The sequence below is a fragment of the Haemaphysalis longicornis genome, unplaced genomic scaffold, assembly GCF_048455015.1.
Source record: "Haemaphysalis longicornis isolate Haplotype H1 unplaced genomic scaffold, Haemaphysalis longicornis Haplotype H1 scaffold_13, whole genome shotgun sequence".
In the NCBI taxonomy this organism is placed as follows: domain Eukaryota; kingdom Metazoa; phylum Arthropoda; class Arachnida; order Ixodida; family Ixodidae; genus Haemaphysalis; species Haemaphysalis longicornis.
This window is the reverse complement of record NW_027526233.1, coordinates 72,214,818-72,234,527: the sequence shown is the minus strand read 5'-3', so window position 1 is coordinate 72,234,527 and position 19,710 is coordinate 72,214,818. Positions and strand designations below refer to the sequence as shown.

The 19,710-nt window shown below is 49.0% G+C and overlaps 1 protein-coding gene across 2 annotated transcripts in view; it reads left to right on the top strand.

Annotated features, from left to right (window-relative positions):
• Positions 1-10,335: 10,335 nt before the first annotated feature.
• The window catches only part of LOC144164342 (uncharacterized), a 43,316-nt gene continuing 33,941 nt past the window's right edge, over positions 10,336-19,710 (top strand). For both annotated transcript variants that reach the window (XR_013321159.1, XM_077694850.1), the window contains exon 1: positions 10,336-10,515. The gene's annotated coding sequence lies outside the window, so the exon portion shown is untranslated. The remainder of the gene's footprint in view (positions 10,516-19,710) is intronic.

The window sequence follows — 19,710 nt, the reverse complement described above, 5'->3', positions numbered from 1 at the left end:
GACTGCGAGCGGCGGTCCAGCAGTCGAGCTCTAGCGGGTACGTGGAGCGGTCGCTGGCGGCGAAGCTTCACCTGGTGGAGTCCCGCGGTTGTGACCTGTTACACTGGTTGCCATCTCATGTCGGTATCACCTGCAATGAGGTGGCTGACGACCTGGCCAGAGGTGCTGCTCGCCATAATGGGGTCCCTGCCTCCAGCGACCTGAGGCCCTTCGACGCCGCACAACCCTTCCTGGCGCGGGAGGTGGAGACAACGCACCGCACCCTAGAGTCATCAGCAGCCAAGCTCGACAGGTTTTGCCAGGCCGCATCAGCAGGGATGCCCGCTCTATACTCCGCATGCTGCTCGATTTCTGCAACGTGGCAGCCCGCTAGCACCGACAAGGCCACCGGTCGTCGCCCGCATGTGCTGACTTCCCAGAGGCCGAGACGCTGGAGCACCTGCTCTGCTCCTGCCGCCAGCACGATGCCCCGCGAGCAGAGCTTCGGGCCGCACTCCAGCGTCTCGGGCTGCCCAGCCACACCCTGATGAACCTTCTTTTCCCGGCGCGCCCCAAATCCATGCGGCGGGAAGCAGTTCGGCTTGTCCAGGCCTTCCTCCAGGAGACCAACCTCATCCAACGGCTGTAGACCAATGCCTGCCGGCCAGCCTTACGCGGTCCTTATCTCTTTCTTTCCTCTTTCTCTGTCCCCATTTGTTCCCACCGATCCCCTTTCATTCCCCTTCTCCCCTTCCCCTGGAGTGGGTTGTATGCTGGTGAACTCCCCAATAAGTTCAAAATATCCGCAGTCCACTTCTCTTCCACTTGATGTATCAATAAAGCACTCACTCACTCGGTTACTACCTGTGGACAAAACGACGCGGGTCCGCCAGTCATGCATGAAGATGACAATGATATAAATGGATATGACAATGACTACTACTACCACAACAGTGAAAAGCGACGATACAACAGATAAATAAACAATTTCAAACCTAATGCAATGCGTTGTGGTTCTTACTTAGAAAGACAGTGCTAAAATAAAAAGAAATCATCCAGGTTCGTTGTGGTTCAAGCCTTGCGCGACTTAGGGCAAGCTTCACCATTTTTTATGTAAATTTTTCTATTCCTCACTAATGGCGTCGTCGTCTGTGTAAAAACACTGTAGGAAAGCCAACTTTACACAGTGGGTTTCCGAGAACGATGATAATGATAAGCGAAGGCACATCAAGCGCCTCAAGAAAAACATTTCCCGTGATGAGAATTGAACCTGGCAATCCCACGATATGAAGCTGACGTTTATCCGATTGCGCGATTCCGACACGTTGAATCAGTTTGAACTTTAAACTGTGACTTTGACTCAAGTTGCACGGGAGAAAGATTCGCGTTTTAATTCTTGAATAGAGGTTTTTTCTCAGTTGGATGAAGTTGCTTGGAGTTAATGATTGTTTTGGTGCATTCCTCATAGCCAGTGTGAAGGTTCTCACCTAAAACACCCACATTTTCCTCGATTCACGTAACGGCATCATTGTGGTGTCGGTGTCTATAGGGCCGCATTGAAGGTTTCCACAAAATGGAACGATTCAAGGGGTTTACAAACAAAGCGAAGTTAAAACTCCCGTGCTGCAAAGAAACAAAGTGATTTTGATTGTGAATTAGTGGTGGTTGTAAGTGAGCATGATAGGGGAATGGGAGTGGCGAGTGCGGGTGAGTGGAGGAAGCGAGTGGTGATTGCGAGTGAGTGTGAGTGGCCATATCAAGTGGTGAGTGCGAGTGCGAAGCAGTGTAAGTGGCAAATGCGAGTGCTGAGCGTGAGTGCAAGTGGTGACGACGAGTGGTGAGCGTGAGCACGAGTGAGTGCGAATGGTGAGGGCGGAGTGGTGAGCGTGAGTGCGAGTGATGAGAGCTGAGTGGTGAGCGTGATCGTGAGTGAGTGCGAGTGGTGGAGACCAGTGGGGAGCGTGATTGCAAGTGAGTGCGTTAGGATAAATATATTTTTGAGTGAGTTTTAGTGAGTGGCATCCAGTTTTGGCGAGCTATGATGGCCATGCAAACTGTGTGTGAGCCACGTCGGCCGGACAACGGTGTGTGGCGGGAGCGGAACTGCGAACGAAGAAATCCGCACTTCAGAAAGCATGATTATTTTTCCCTCGTCATAAAGTTCTGTCGCATTTAGCAAGAGCAATCGTTCTAGGTGACCGCGTAATGCGACTTTTCTACCGGGCAGACAGTACGAAATGGATCGTCCTCGTAAAATCATGTTGAAAATTTCGCTTCTTCGCCGATGGGGCACCTTGTTTTCATTTCAGGTGCGCCAAAAACCCCGTCCTTGCTTCTAATACGCATACCTTCGCGCGCCTGTTGCTCCGAAGCGTGCAGCAAAGTCGTATACCCTTTGCAAAAAAAGTATTCCACGAAAAGTTATCCTTACGCTCGTATTTCAAAGAACTAAGTCAAAGAACTACAACAGATGAACAACACCCTTCGTCTCCAGCACCGCGGAAGGCCTGAGGATGCATGTGGAGTCACATTTACCAAGCCGGCATCGTCGTAAGAAACCAAAACAAACATGCGGTTGATCAACCTGCGCTACCGCCGCACCTCTACGCTGCCTCGCCGAAAGTGCGTTGCAGTTAAGCGGACTTACCGCCCGCTGTCTTGGGCCATGTGCACGGTGGGTGCTCAATATAAAATTATTTTCACGTGTAAAACAGTACTCCAATTAAACTTCCTGAAATAAGTCCCCTTTGTACGCCCTTTCAAATGAGCCGGCCTGAGCCCGTATTTTTACATGAACCGCCACACAGCGCGGTAAGCGTCTGAACATGAGCAATTTTGCAAATTTTCAGTTAATTTCTTCATTGCACTAAAACTAGCAGCTTCCCGGGTTTCATATATTTCTTCCGCACTTACCGTTAACAATATAAACAATGTGTATAGCTTAATTGTCTCTACATAAGTTTCAATAGCTGTAAAAAATGTGTAAAAATTGCTGAGAAACGCTACTGTGCTTCACCGCTAATTCTTTTGAACAGCGCAAGTAGACGAGGACGAGAAGTGGACAGGACACAGCGCTTCTGTCCACTTCTCGTCCTCGTCTACTTGCGCTGTTCAAAAGAATGTCGTACCAACACGCCCAAGCTTATACCTTAGTTCACCGCTAAGCCTATTTTAAAACGCACTAGTAACGGTCAATGCCGTGTAGCAAGGAAGCGCGCTTCTTTTTCTATCACCTGTAATTATTTCGCGGCGCTCGGTAAATTATTTTACTTTGGGGAATTTTTTTTTTCGCAACGTAGGTTTTTGTCACCGCGGCGAATTTCAAATGTCTGTAAGAGACAGAAAAAAATTTTCCCGCCAAAACTCGGCAATCAACAGCGGACGCAGGTGATCAACCATGAATTTTTATTGCGTAATCGGAGACGGTTGAGCGAACTCTCCGGGTCGTTTGGCGTGGAATGACCCTGAAGGGTTCCTGGAGTGACGTTTTGGCCGGTGTGTTCCCCGCCTAAACACACGAGCACCTTGCAGGGCTTCAGGAGCGACGTCAGTGGCCGGTGCCGTCTTTCCTCTCTAAGTAAAGCCGTAGACTGGGCTAGTTGTTCACTCCTCTCAAAGCACGCGCACATTGCCGGTCGCCCCTTTAAAGGAGCCATGAAGACAAAATAAAAGTTGTGTTTATTAGAAAGACTGCATAGTCCCGATAACAATGATACCAATATCGTCGCAATCTTCAAACAAATAACGGAGATATTAAAGAAAACGTGTGAAGCACTCGCGACCCCCTAGCCAATGTCCCGCAACTTTTCTATGACGTCACGGAACCTTGTTTGTGCGATTGGCGGCCACCTAACTGACCCGTCGCGACGACACATGACTGGACGTCTGTTGTGGGGCCTCTAGTTCCATTTGACCGCATCACTTGAATGCTAACGCGCAGTTAATGCACTGAAAATTATGTTTTATTGGTGGCCCGTATAACGTCATTCTTGCTCATAACACGTCACTGTGGCGCAAAATTTGAAAGTTCTTAAATACTTCTTGCTTTTTCTTCGTTGAAAAAACGTCTTTTGTGGCTGTAATGGAGCTGAGTGAGATACTGAATCCCAGTTCTTTCAGATTAAACGAAGTTATATTTTCTCTTCATGGCTCCTTTAAGCGGGGCGGGGGGGAGTGGGGAGGGGGGGGGGAGAGTGCACGCGCTTGATAGAATGCTTACAGAAAAAGGCTGTCACTCTTGTTTAATCGAAAACTATATCCCGAAGCAAACCGAGTTCAATATGTTTTTCATGTTTACGTAGTTCACCGTGTAGCTGTAGTAATATTGTGGAATTCTCGTCTGCTGCCTATGCATGGGCTTCTACGAGAGGAAAACGGTTAGCCTTGTGTTTTGCGCAAACACAAGTCCTTCCAGGTTGGCGCAGTTCGGACAATTCCTGCTACCGGCAAGGCGCGTACGCTGATCAGCAATGCTTCAACAACACAGCGGTTTATTCGCGCCGCTGACAAAAATTGATGTCGGATTGTAGAAAACCGACGCCAGGGACGAAGAGCGGGTGCTCCTTCCCGAGTATAGGCGGTGGTACGCTCACGACGGCCGCCCTCAACTGGGGTACCCGCAGGTGCTCTCGTCAGGAACCATGTCTGGAGACGGATGCCACAGACGACCTCCTAAGACCCGGGGATCCTTGCAGAAGGCCCAAGCGTGGCAGGGTCCCGTCCCGTCCGGTGCAGTCGTCAGCAGCGGAAGAAAACAGTCCCCGGGCTGGCGCTAGTTATAAAGAATTGTCTGGGCCAGAGCGCATATTTCTGCGCAGGGGTAATCGCGTGGCCCCTTCCTGGCGTGCGCTGCTTCGACACTCGCATGTAAACACACGCACGTGTCCAAGCGTAAACTGGCAGTGTGGGTTCCGACAAGGTTTCGTCCTGCTAATTAGCTAATAAGTATGCTTAATCGTAAATAACAAAAAAAAACGTGTTTCGCTTCGATCACTTCATGGCTTGCGGACTTTTCGCTTGCCACCCTTCCTCGCAGATAAGTGGAAGGGCAGCGTATTTTTTAAGCGTTATTCCTACTTTAGACTCGGCGGCCACAAAGTCACGGCTGGGCTAAAACGGAGGTCTGCGCACAAACGCGTGCGCGCCGCCGCTCTAGCCCGGCCGTGATAAAGTAAGGCAAAAGCAAAAAAAAATCCCCCCACCTCCCCGAAGGGGATCGTGCGGAAATGCGAATGCATTGGGTGCACCGAATTCTTCTTTGCGGTATCGTTGCCGCGAGGGATTCGACTTCACCGACTTCCATCGCTATCAAGGCGCCAGTCGGCAAGCAATCACGAAGAGAGGCGCGCGCTCCCTGCATTTATATGCGCAGCGAGCGGAGAGGGGTACGCGGAGAGGAGAGAGAGACCCGCGCCAGCCCGCGCGCGAGCTCTCTCTCCGCCCCGAGCTCCGCGATGCGAGCGCCCTCACACGCCGAGCGCGCTCCTCCTCTCCACTCACTCTCCGCTACTCCGCCCGAGCTCCGCGATGCGAGCGCCCTCACACGCCGAGCGCGCTCCTCCTCTCCCCTTGCCCTCCGCTACTCCGCACCTGCTCCGGTTGCTAGGCGCGCGCCACAGCTGTTGCTAGGCGCACGCCGCTCAACGACGCAAGACAACCTGCGGCTAAGAAATGCATTCGCATTTAAAAACCATAATTTAACGTGTAGAGCACCGATCAGGCGAGAGAGACGGCACCAGACGTGTTGCCGCAACAGGAACTTGATTTTCTCTGCGCGTGGCTTGGACCCATCACCAACGTCGTCTACGCTCCATCATCATCAACATCAACAACCCAGGAGCAGTCCGAGCCACGCGGTGGATGGTGATGATGATGATGCCGCTACAAACAAAACTGGCCGCGTACTGCTTGCTTCATTGCAAAAGCCGTGGGAAGACGACCCCGCACGTCACTCCGCTCCCACCCGTCACGCTATTCCATATTCAATGTAATTCAATTTTCCCGCCTGATGATAATGATGACTAGTGGCTTTCCCTTTGAATCGGGACATCGGTTCTCAGCAACCGACTTTACTGTTTTATTCCACTTACTTCCCGTACTCTTAGCTAACCTAATATATTTGCCTCCCCACAGCTCCCCAACCCCCGTTTTAAACTCATCGCTCGCGCCTCAATCTTTTTCTTCCCCCTCTGTTCAAAACTCTCATCCGTATCACTACTCCCCCTACGTACCCATCCCTTCCCTACTTTTCCTCCACCAACATTCCAGTCGCCTCTTCGTCACCTGTATGGCCCTAAAGTTGAGGCGCCCCCTCACCCCAAACCCTAAAGCCTCCGCGAGCGTTGTTTTCCCATCGCCCCACGGCGATGTGCCTTCGCGTGGTGTCGATGATGATGATGATGAAGAAGATTACAGTCAAACCCGGCTATAACGAACCCGGATAGAGCGAATTATGCTATATATCGAACAAAAATAATTCAGTTACGGAAATACATGGGAAACATATTCCTTATAACGAAGTTCACATCCGATATATCGAACTCTGCACGCCTAGAATGGCCGCCGAAATGCATGGTCTCGGAGCGGCGATTGAGATGTGGATTGGCCGCGACCACGGAGCAAGAGCCGCGACTGAGACATTGCGCCTCGAAGGGAGCGACGTGATGTCCGACACTTTCCGTAACTGTTTCCGACGCGCGCGACTCACGATGGAACCCGCCCAGGCAGTGAGTCCGGTCGAAGACCGGCAGCATTGGTGAACTGTGGGAAGAGCTCGCCAATGTTCCCGATGATGTCCCGAGTGAAAGCCGTCCGACGCTGATAATGAAGCGCTTTCCGCAGTCGATGTGCTCCGACTTTGGAGGACGCGGACTCGAACTGGTGCAAACAATTTTTCGTGTAGAGAATGCTATGCTAGTTGAAGCCGCCAAAACGAAAGGGAGAAGAAAAATCACCGCTTTTTTTTTTTGCAAAGTAGGCAATTGGAGCCGAAAGTAGCTTTATCACTTGCAATATATGGATTATTTTGGGTATGGTAATGGCTACTTTACTGTGTTCATTTCTGCATGCGGGGATGGTGGAGTTGGGGAGGGGGGAGTGGGGGGGCTTCCGCGGATCGCGAACTCGTAACAATAAGCTCGTTATAGGCAGGCTTGGCTATATCGAACTATTGGATATATCGAAATAATCGCGGTGCATATTGCAGTTCGCTATAGACGGGTTTGACTGTAGTGACCTTCCCTTTGAATCGGGACGTCGGTTGTCAGCAACCGACTTGACTGTTTTATTCCTTTTATTGATAATGGTATCCCCTATAAATGTAACAAGCTAATGACGTGTCATCTTATCAAAGAAACTAATATATCTATGTTTAATATTGTTCGTTCAATTCTAGCGCTGCTGTTAGGGCAGGCCCAAAGCACTTCTTTCTGCCAGATGTGGTAGCTGTCCTAGGCCATATTCCCCTCTGCGCTTTTCGGCCACCAGCATTCTAATGTTCTTTTAGTCGTTGCGACTGCCTTGAAGTCAACTGCTTCTGTGCTACCCTTAAAACCTAGAGCTTCTGGAAGCCCAATATTTCCTTCATGTAGATTTGGATGGATACCCTCACATTCTAACACAATGTGCCGCATAGCTTTTGTTTCTTTTCCGCAGACCACGCGTACCCATCGTTTGGCGCATACTTCCCCACAAAGCTCTTAGTTGTTAGGCATCCTGCTCTAGCCTCAAAAAGCAAAGCACTGCCCTTCGAATTACCGTAGAAATTTAGAGGCGAAGCCCCTTAGTTGCTGGGGCTGTTGGCGTCTCCTGTCGTTGTCGTCGTAATCGTCGTCTCATGTAGTGACGGTAGTATAACACCGGGAAACTCGTTTATGCCTCGCGCTAGAACGGAACGCGCACTAAAAAAGCACTGGGACACTCGTTTACGCCACGCGCTGGAGCGCTTCGTAACGGGTACTGAAAAATTGTCCGCGTATCTGCTCCTTTCGTTGCAAATGTAGACGCAAGACGATATTCGACTGGCGCCCCTGGCAAGTAAATGCATCCTTTCTCTTTCCCGCTCAATTTTCATGCTGTACCTCCCGTCTCAACCTTTCGTTGCTGCCGCCGTTTGATTTTGTCCGATTCCGCCAGGTAGCGCTGGCAACAGAAGGCGACGGTTTCGGCAGTTGAGGTAGTATTTTATTTGCTATCGCAAAAAAGCGAGCATCCGTAATTTTTTTTAAATAAAGGAACACTGCAAATATCATTCATGTATCGGTTTTCTGCCTTATATTTGCGCAATGTTTTGTTCTTGTTCAACAATGTTGACAAGTATGAACATTAACACCGGACTAAGACATATAGATTTGGCTGTGAGTATATAAGACTATTGCGCAGCATCAGTTTTGCTTCGGACGGCTGGCTGAATCAAGGGACACACAGACAGACAGACGAAAATTTTCCAGTTCAAGTAGCCCAAGAAAGACAATCGTCTTTAAAAAACACCCTGGCACTCGTTTACGCCTCGCGCTTGAGCGCTTTGTAACGCGTACAAAAAAAAAAAAAAAAACTCCGGGACACTCCTTTATGCCTCGCACTCGAGAGCTTCGGGATTCAAAGACAGAATACTTTTATAGCAAAGCTGTATACCTCTACCCCCCAAGCGGTTTCATATCCTTTGGCAAAAACGCCAAGCTGCCAAGGTATTAATACACTTGCACACGCATGCTTCGCCCTTAACCGGGTTTCACGTTAGTAGAGATATGGCCTGGTATTTCTTTTAAGTGTGAATACACTTTATAAGCGACCCCAAACCATCCACCGCCGGCGGCGGCGTCGGCGTCCGCAGTGCTCCTCTATATTTAAGAAAGAAACAGCATCCGGCGTCAGGTTTCGATCCGAGGACTTTGCGGGCCGCAGCCCGACGCTCTACCGAATAAGCCACGGACGCGACGCTGATATCGGTGTCAGAACGCGCCTTATATCTTTAACGCACTCAAACTACGTCGTCAGCGGCGTGCGTTGGCGACTCAGCGGCGTTATAGCGGCTTGATAACTGCGTGGTGTACACGTGATACTACAAACCCGATGGAAGAGATGGAAGAGAAGGCGGCGAGGCGGTGGGCTGCGGGGGCCGAGCGCAAGCGCCGCAAGCGGGCCGACAACCGTGCATTCGCACTTTCACATTCTCCCCCTCGGGGAAATTTTTTTTTTCGTGTCCAATTATTTGGTCCGGGACTTTTTCTTCATTTTATTTGTTTCTATCTGCTTTCTTTTTTAAGAGCGAATGCTCTTTATAAGCGACCCCAAACCATCCACCGCCGGCGTCGGCGGCGGCGTCCGCAGTGCTCTTTAAAGAAAAAACAGCATCCGGCGCCAGGTTTCGATCCGAGGACTTTGCGGGCCGCAGCGCGACGCGCTACCGACCAAGCCACAGACGCGACGGTGATATCAGTGTTAGACGCGCCTTATATCTTTAACGCATTCAAACTACGTCGTCAGCGGCGTGCGTTGGCGACTCAGCGGCGTTATAGCGGCTTGATAACTGCGTGGTGTACACGTGATACTACAAACCCGATGGAAGAGATGGAAGAGAAGGCGGCGAGGGGGTGGGCTGCGGGGGCCGAGCGCAAGCGCCGCAAGCGGGCCGACAACCGTGCATTCGCACTTTCACATTCTCCCCCTCGGGGAAATGCGGGGGAATTTTTTACTTTTGCCTTCGCATTGCTCGAGCGTTATTTGTTGGGAAAGCGCGAATCCTTTTCTTTTGATCTCTTTTATTTGCTTGCCCATAGCAGCTTTGAGCAGTTCCGGAGCATCCCAAAACTGCTCCCGCCATAAAAATTATATGTGGGCATAAAATACGGGCTGCTTGGAAAAGCTCAGACCTGCTATAAGCAGGCAAATGAAGAGACCGTTTATTTTCTGTGTCTTGTTCTGCGTGGAACAGGACGAGCGGGAGCTCTGTTCTTTTCGTGCTTACTTTTCTCTCGCTATCGGAGCCTTTCTGCGCCATTTTCACACTTTTTTTACTTGCTGTCGTAACAAGAACAGACAGAACCGGGATGCTCCCTTGGTACTACACATTTTGCCTCAAATGTGCCCGAGTTTTCTTCTGCGCGCAAATAATGGGGAGACGTATTAAGCCGGCAGGTTTAGTACTGTGGACGTTTTCTGCTTCTTTTTCAAATTTAGCTGAAAACTGAATCGAGGGACCGACAGACAGATCAGAAAGACTATCATCTTCAAAAATTCGCGCCACTCACGTGGTGGCGCTAGCTACTGCACCTCACGCACGAGAAAATGCCCTCCCCAGAGTCAAGTGATTGCATTCACCGAGCAACGTAGCAAACTTGCATCCGGTGACGTCACTTTCGCGCTAATCTAGTCGACGAGCGAGCGAACGAGCGTCGGAGAGAAGTTGTGCTCGTGCTTGCATTTGTAAACATATGTGACTCGGTGTTCGGTTACCTTTGAGATAGAAACGTTCTCTTCTCCGCGTGCCGTAAGAGCTTCGCGACTTCCTCGTGGAACCGATCCCACCCAAGGGCTCAGGTGAGTCGCATCGCGTCACAAAGCGTTCCCCCATTGCAAGGAGTGCTCGCGCTACTTCGAGCTGGGCTCGTGCCGGTTTTTAGGGCATTTGCTGCGCTTTTTAGGCTTAGTTTTGGATAGTTGTTTTGACTCTTGGCTGGGTTCCGAAGGATCGCCTGTCGGAGCTTTGAGCAAAGTTCGTTGTTTCCGCTTTATTGGGTCTACCGGCAAAGCTCACTGAGCCGGAGGCCGCTCTCAAATGATCGCCGGCGGCGTGCAGAGCAGCCACGTCGTCGACTCCTGAGGCGCTTAATAAGTGCGTGAATTATTTCACTTGGACGAGCGGCGTCGGCATTTGAAAGGACGTGGCCGGCGTACTTCGCAAGCGCGGCCGCTTGCCTTCGTAAACATGTGCGCTTGGCGTCGTTTTGTGTGGCTTCACATCATGTGCGATACATAAACAGCGGAAAAGAAAGATTAAACCGCGAACATGTGTGCCATTTAACAAAAATAAAGCTGCGTCAAACAACGTTCACCGCTTGTCTTGCTCGCGTCTCCTTGCAGGTATTTTTTAACTTCTCGGTGTCTCGTACAATGCTTCTTAAACACTGTGTTTTGTTTCGTTTCGGTTTAGTTCGTTTTCTTTCTCAAACCCATCTCTGTTGCCCGATTCACGGTTGCACCGGTATAAATACCACTATCCTGGCTTCGTGTGGATGGTTTCCGTTCGTTTATTGAGCTACACTTTTTTACCTGTCACTCCTCCCGACCAACAGGCGTACGTTTTTGATATCGCAACGCCGTATCGAACAATTTCAAAGAAAAAAAACCCGCAACCAACCAGTTGCGACAAAACCGGTCGCACATTTATATCGCCCGGACTACGCGGAAGGCAGCTTTCTACGCAAAAATTGGTCGTCGCGTTTCTAGGACGCGCAAGCGCCCGACACCTGTTCGCGCCGCGACCTTGCTCGCAGTAGCCGGCGATCCGCAAACCGAGCGTGGCATCAGAGCTTCGTGGCACGCTAAAAGCACCGTGCGCGTTTCCTGTACCACACGGGCGTCGAGGTCGGATTGTGCGGTTTCCGTTTTCGCTTGATCGACAAGGACTCGATTCCGCGAGCCTAGGCGACGAAACTGGAGCGCGCCTGCAGTGAACGCCTCGTTTGAGAGGGACGAATTTTTTTTGCGGAGCAGATAGGGCCCAGCGTAGCGGCGGAGTTGAGAAGCGTTGGCGTCCTCTGCCCCACACGCAGTGCGGAAATTGAACTAAATGGTCCGCGCGGACGTCGACCCTAGGGCGTTAATGCGCCGGCGCCGGTTGAAAATGGCATTGGAAAAGGGGCCGACACCGACGAGTGCACGAAGTGTGTCGTACCGGGTCTTTTACAAGTGCTGCTCTGCTAGTGTTGGTCATGGCTGTTGGAATAATTTGATGTAGATGAGGTGACACTGTCCACGGTACTTTCTATTTTTGAAGTATTTCCTTGCTGCAGTAGCTTCGACTTGCCACTACCAGTCGACTTGCGGGAAAAATTAAGTGGTTAAGAATACAGTGCAGAGTTCGCTTCATCGAACGGTTGGTACCCGCCTAGACGTCCCGTTCAATGCTCTGTTACCGCTTTCATCTCCATTACGATTCCTGTGGTGATGTTAGAAAGTTGATAGAATGTGAGGGTTGGGGTGGGCTGCTTCTTTATTGGCTGAACAAACTGCACTGGGCGGCCAAAGTGGAGGCAAAAACACTCCAGCCCGGAACTTGAGACCATCGGCTGAAGATGGCGCAATTGCAGAATGATCAATTTACAGTGGGCGTGAATTTGGCAACAGTTACCGTTTACCAAGTTCCATCACCTCCTGAAACTCATTCCCGTTCTCATCACAGGGACATTGGCTTCGCTCAAAACACAGTTCCCCCTTGCGCGTAAACCTCTGCTATAGTGCATTGTCAGTATTGCCATGATGCATTCCTTGTAAGATACCAAAGTGTTTGCCTTCTCCATTTGAGAAACGGCGGAGTGGAATATCGTCATCGTCGCCTTTCTCTTGGGTGGGTGCGGTGTCATGAAGCCCTCTTCTCAGTAGTGCATTAGTGCCAACTGCTGTGGCTCAACAAAAAAGATACAGTGATATGCTGTTTAAATGGCATCCTTACCCGCTCTGGTTGCTTGGTGGCTGAGGCATTGTGTGCTGGTGAGCACAAGGACGCGGCTTCGATTCCCGGCCACGGCGACCGCTTTTCTGATGGAGGCGAAAAGCAAAAACGTCCGTGTGTACCAGATCTCAGCGCACGTTAAAGACCCCCAGGTGGTCAAAATTAATCCGGAGCCCTCCACTACGGCGCGTCTCATCGCCCAGCAATAGCTCTGGTGTGCTAAAACCCCAAATGCATCCTGAACTGCTCCCTTCTGTGGATGTAAAGATATTTGCGAACGGTGTTGAAGGAGTTCATAGTGTATACCTATTTTTAAGAAGTTGGTGACAATGCAGAATATATTGGGAGGTGATTGGAGTATTTAAATCTAAGTATGCACTATATATAATGTCGCGTACAGCAAATGCGTGTTTGAGGGTGTTTGTGAGCTTTACTACAAGAAGCTAATAGAAGTGGCGGAGAAGAACTCTCTTGACCGAGAAGCACTCGAGCTGCCAGAGCAAAACACTGGTGAAGATGCGTTTCGAATAGCACTCGTTCGTCTTCGTCGTCACCTTGGCTATGATGTCACAAATTAAAAGTTCGTTCACATGTTTATGGATACGTGACAATATGTCTATAGATGGGTACCACCTGAAGACGTCTTATTCAGTTTCTTTCTTTCATAACAAAAATGCAACTTCAACACAAAAAAACTATGTAATCCTTCCCCTTGATGTCTGACTTCTGGCCTTTGTTGCTGTGTGTGTGTGCATACCTGCCGGGTTTCCCGAATTATGCAGGAGACTCCCGGATTTTGATGGTTTTGTACGATTGTACGGTCGAAACAAAAATCTCCCGAATACACACCCGTGTTTGGCTAAACCTTTCTCCCAGTCTAGCCACATTGCGCTTGAGCTACCTGACAACCCAATCGCATCCTACACCACTGGCCATCGTAATAACTTGTAAAGCATAGTTGGCAATGCGCGCAAGTTGAACTGGTCAGTACCACAGAAATGCTGAATGCGAGAGGCAGTTCAGCAGGGTAAAACAAAGTTGTCCCCAGTTCCGAGCATCAAGTTCTTGCACAATCCGAGCTCAGTCGCGTTCTTTTGGCGAAGTGTAGCAGGAACGAACAAACCTTGTTATGCTGGGCAGTATTCCCAGGGGTTAATGAAAAAGGACGCCGCATCGAAGATTTAGCAGGTGACCAGTCGTGTAGCTTGTTAGTAGTTTGGACGAAACAGTTCAGCTCCTACGCTGTTCTAACTAAATTAGAAATGCATGCAAATGTAAATCATTCCATTCTGTTGCTACTAATTTTTGTATCCTTCCTCCTCCGCCTCCCCCCCTCCCCCCCTCGGGACAGATCTCCCTAATGCCATCTGAGCGAAGCTGGCAGCTATGTGTGTGTGTGTGTGTGTGTGTGTGTGTGTGTGTGTACACACACACACACACATCATAAGTCTCGCAGTGGACCTAATGATAATGTGTGTATATATATATGTATTTATATGTCCATACACGTGCAGACACACATCTATATACATACATGTGCTGTGTGTATATAGATGTGTGTCTGCGCACTGACGTTTGGGGATACGAATAGGGCACTGCTACGGCTATAACAGCCTCCCGTTTCTTGCCTAAATATTAATTTTTTACAGACATTTGCAAAGATGGCCATTGAATAGTACACAAGTTTTTCATAAATACCACCTGGAAGGCATGCGCAAGTGTGCTGCGCATATGAAGTGGAAGTTTTCACGCCGCTACACGTGAAGTCTGCGGTCATTCGTTTCCGCCGGTAGCCGCTACCAGCTTGTCAACTACTGGGGTGCAGTGCCAACCGTCGGCGCAAGTGGCCTGTCCAACCTTGAAAACTCGCCGATGGGATAGCGAGCACTTTTGTTGAGCTTGAAGGGGCCAGGAAGTCAAAATACAAGTTTGGTTCATTGAAAGAACTTCATTGTCTCGATAACTGTGGTGCCAGTTTTATCGCAGACTTTAAACGAATAATGGAGGTAATATGTTTCCACCGATTTCTGTATGATGTCACGGTATCTTGTTTGTTCGACTGGTGACCGCCATTCTAAGCCAGGCCCAAGAAACATGGTTGGGCAAGTGGAGTGGCACCTCTACTTCCCTTTGATTATATCACGTGAACGCCCTGATGGCGGTGTTTCTAAAGCTGGCCCATAATTCGCCACCCGTGCTTACATTATGTCAGTGTAGCGCAAAATTTGGAAGTTTTCTCATATTTCTTGCATTTTTTTAGTTAAAAAGACGTTTTTCATGGCTGGAATGGACCTAAGTGGGTTATGAAAGGCAAGACCTTTCAAACTGTTTTGTCTTCATGGGGTTGCCCCTTTAATTACGTGGAGTACGGGGAAGATGTTTTCTACACAAGGCAGCAACCGCTAATTTTGTCGCGTGTTCGGCACCCCGTGCATCAACGACTCATTCTATAGGGGTTGGTAAATTCCAGGACAGAGCGGGCGTGTTGATCAGGCACTCATTTCCTCTTTCATCACAAGCAGTGGCGTGTAGTGAGCTTCCTCTTTCAGCGCCACTAACAGGTATTTCCCGTCGACAGGGAATGTGGGGAGCCGTGAAGAGGCAAAAACATTCCTGTGATGCCAGGCGTTGTGCAGCATTAGTCTCTCCTAAAATTTGGGTCGTTTCTGGTAATGGTGCAAAAATTTTCCGGATGTGTAAAAGGAATCACTGTTGAACAGCAAATACGTTGCGATTGTGATAGTGCGGGGTCCTGTTATTGGCTGTGTAGCTCAGGGAGCTGAGAAAATGGTCTGTGCACCTCTACTGTGCGCTTATTAATAAGTCAACCAGCCTTGACTCCTGTGATGTCTGCATTCAGCGGGAAAAGGTGTAATTGATGTTCACATGTTTATGAATATCATTGCAAGGTGTGTTCTTACCAAATTAAGTCTTGATTTCTTGCTAAGAAAGTGTTAACCCTCGTAGAATTTTTTGGGGAATTCCCAGCACGACATTAAATGCAAGCACAGGAGCTTTGCGAATGCTTGGGGCCAACAAAACCACACGGAGTCGGATCCTGTAGTAACCTTTAAAAAAAAAAAAAAACCCCCGCTGTGGATTAACTTTTCAGGCAGAGTCGAGCTTTCACAGCTGTCTGAACTGGAGTCTTATGATTTAATGTCATTTTCGAACTTGCTGTAATTGGGAGTCGTCCATTTTTAACGTGAATGCGCCCTGCGGGAAAGCCAACTATCTCTTATGATGATAAATGTTCGTCGGTGAGGTGGAGCAAAACTGAAACGCTTCCCTGCGAAGCTTGGTGACAGCTCTGTTACATCCCCTCCGCTAAAAGTTGATGCGCACCAGAGTGCAGAGGCTTGCGATAGTGCGGCATCAATTTTTTTCTGGAGTACAGTTGAACCCCGTTATAACAAACAGTGATATAGCGAATTATCGGCTATACCGAACTAAACACAAATTTTGGTATGTCACGGTTTATTTCAGTGACCTATTCTTTTATATTGAGACTTAAAACTATGAGAGCTGCACACGATATCGGATATAATGAAGAAATATTTGACCAGGAGTATGATAAGCTACTTGAAAAAAGCCCCTGGTAGTCCGAAACTTCAAAAGTATAAAGGTCCTTCACTCGTGGGCACTGTGGAAAACTTTGTCCTGGTCATGCTGTGGGTAGCTACCAGATGAAGTTCACATCCTTCATCAAATAAATAAGGACGCAGGCCTGTTTTGCCCAGTGAACTTTGTTCTGCTGTAAGTTCACGTGCTCATATTCCGGATGATTGAGGTTGAAATGCAACGAGGAGATAGGTAGCGGTTACCTTGTTTGCAGTGGATACGAAGCCTTTAAAAATGCATTTTTGTATCGAGTATTTTTGCGCGAACCAGATTGTCGGTTAGTTGGCGCTGATTTTTACAGCTACTGTTACAACGAATGTTGAATATAACGAACCAATTGGCTATCCCAATATCACTTCGTTTTAATGAGGTTTGACTGTAGAAGTGCTTGCTGCACAATAAATGCAACTCCTTTAGGACTTTGGTGACTGCAATGGAAGAGCCAAATGTATAGCGAGGGCCTCTATTGTTGTGTTCTGGCAGTTCTGGTGAACTCTGACTGGTCGTAAGTGCTCCGGTGATTGCGGTAGGTTGTGAAAGAAAGGGGAGTCCATCCGCCACAAGTTGTGCTGTAGAATACCGGAAACTGGAGGGAAATAAGGTCGCCTTGGTGTGTGAGTCGGTAAGAGTACCAGATACAGTATCAAAAGTGTGTGGGTTCAGATTCTACCAGTAAAGGCTTATTTTTCGTACATTTTCTTTCTTCGTCGACAGTTCAAATTTGCTATTTTTTTTATGCAAAAGGCAAAACTTCCCCTTCGTGTTCCCTTTCTGGCTTTCACGGCCACGTTTACTTGACAATATCCTCATTTATGCGTATATGTGTGTGTAGATTTATATGTACATGTAATATGTGCGCGGGCATGTGTGTCTATGTGTGCACATGCTTCCATGCTCAGAGAGAGAGAGCGAGGGGGAACCTAGCTGGTGAGGAGAGGACCGTGTTCTTTTTAAATCCAAAGAGGTCATGCACCTCCCCACTTCTTTTCTAACTTTAAAGAAAAAAAAACTAGTTATGTTCATTTGAAAAACGGTGAAACTACTTCACCTTTGCTTCTCTTAATGCTGTATACTGCTGGTGTTCCTTTGTGCATTCATTCATAGAACACATAATTCTTAATTATGTATATGAAGCTGTGCGTATAATTAAAATAAGTAAAGCGGGGCTCTGATGAAGACGAGTGCTTTTTCTTTTGTTTTGATTGAGTCGCTCCTGTTTCGTAACTTTTTATTTCGTCACGCATATGTCCGTGCATTTAGATTGGGAGGTCGTGAACGCAGACAGTTCTAACCACTCGCATAGTCCTGGCATAACGTGCAAGGTGACATATTCAGAGGCAGGTGGGCGAGTGCTGGTCAATTCGGACAGCGTGCCAGCTTAGAGGCGAGTAAATCATTCGGGAAAGTGCGGACGCGGCAGACATGTGCATAGCTGACAGGCTTCTTTCACAAGGTCTTGAAGATGGCCCCGTGGGAGAAGCAGCTGTTGGTCTGTTGTACTGCGAAAGATGCTGGGAGGTTTCACGTTTTGACACCACTGTAAAGTCCCGAGCAAACACCCAACCCCGAAACATCGCCCACCCATATGCAGGGGTGAAATGTTCAATTTACTAATGGACTCCCAAAGGTCACCCATCCCCTAAAATGGATGGCTTTAGCACCGATGAGTCAACAAACAGTAAACGGCAATCATCAATTCATGTGTTGATGTGGTCACTTATTTGTCCTTTCCGCACTTGAGCCGAGAGTTTGCCCATCTGGTATTTTTCTTGGTATCTCCACGGTTTTGGTTGGCGGTACGGCCTGTTTTTTTTTTTTTTTTCAGTTTTTTGCACATGGCTCGAAAGAACACCCATCTTGTATTTCTCACTTGATATCTCTGTACTTTGGGTGGGCGTTCTTTCAGAAATTTACGGTAGTGTCGCCACCTTTCGGACTTCAGAAATTTTTAGTGCACCATTAAAATTATTTGCGCCTGTTTGTTCAGATTTACTTGCGGTTACCTCAGTATATAAAACGCCGGCTTTTAATGGGCTAGTCTGCGTGCACTCCACAAAAATCAATTGTCTGCCCCTTTAATATCTACCTTTGGAAGTTTCCTGCAAAACCTGCTAGTGGGATGAAACAGTATTTGGAGGGAGCCAAAGTTGTATCTTTACGTCTTCATGGCCGCCTTAAAGGAACAGGGTAAGCCTTATACTCCCCCTGCATTTGTATTGTCACGCATGTGGAATGTAGTTAAGCTAATCTAGCAACTCCATCCTCCAAGCTTAAGAAGAAGAAGAACGGGTACGTTCGAGGAAGAGAAGAAAGAAGCTGGGACCTCTCGACGGTTTGGACAATCGGCGCACCAGTTTTCCCTCCGCTTCAAGAGCCAACGTTCTGCAAATAAACCTGTCCTGGACGTGACAGATTGGTGAGGTGCTGGGTACGCAACAACAGAACCACAAGGTTTGCGCCGAAGCCAACGTCTTGCGGGCCTGCCACCAGCGCTCTGTACCATGCCTCCGCGCGGTGATAATCACCAGCTGCAAACGGCGCCAATGGCCAGCTGGCATCCCCAACGAGAACCACGAGGCTTCTGGGGGAAAGAGGAAGAAGACGTTGAGGAGTGGCTGACACACTTCAACAGGGTGAGTCGGCACAACCGCTGGGACGCCTCTGCTCAGCTCTCGAACGTTGTGTTTTCCTTGAATGGAACAGCGCTCACGTGGTTTGAAAACCAGGAAGAGAAGCTTACGACTTGGGACCGATTTGTGGAAGAGATATTAGCCCGTTTCGGCGACTCCGCCGCAAAAAAGAAGAAAGCAGAGCAGACATTGCTTCAGCGGGCTCAAGTTCCCGGCGAGACGTGTAGCACATACATCGAGGAAGTACTAAAGCTATGTCGAATCATCAACCCACAGATGTCGGAGGAAGACAAAGTAGGCCATCTTTTAAAAGGAATAGCCGAACACGTCTATCATTTCCTGATAAGCCGGGAAAAACTGGAGTCCGCGGCGGACGTAATCCAGCAATGTCGTACCTTTGAGGCATTGAAAACCCGCCGCATTACCCCCAAGTTCGGCCGCTTGACCAACCCAACGTCACCACCGTCGCAAGTGTTGACGATAACCCTCCGCCTGACTTGGCTGACACTATCCGCCGCATCGTGCGCGAAGAACTGGCGCGACACCAGGCATACCAAGACAATATCGACCACGGGCATACACGTGAAGACTACTTCATCCAAGAACTGCAGGCTAACACTCTCCAGCCGTCCAACGCCGGCTTCAATGACCGGAACTTCGTCCCTGGGAGGGAAAGTTCTCGACGTGTTCTTGACCGCGAGTCAGCCAGGTACGGTCCCGAGAATTTCCGTCGCCGTCCCCAACGACCCTATTATCCTCCACGTTTTCATGACGCGTATGACGAATACACCACTGGCCGTGAGCGCGAAC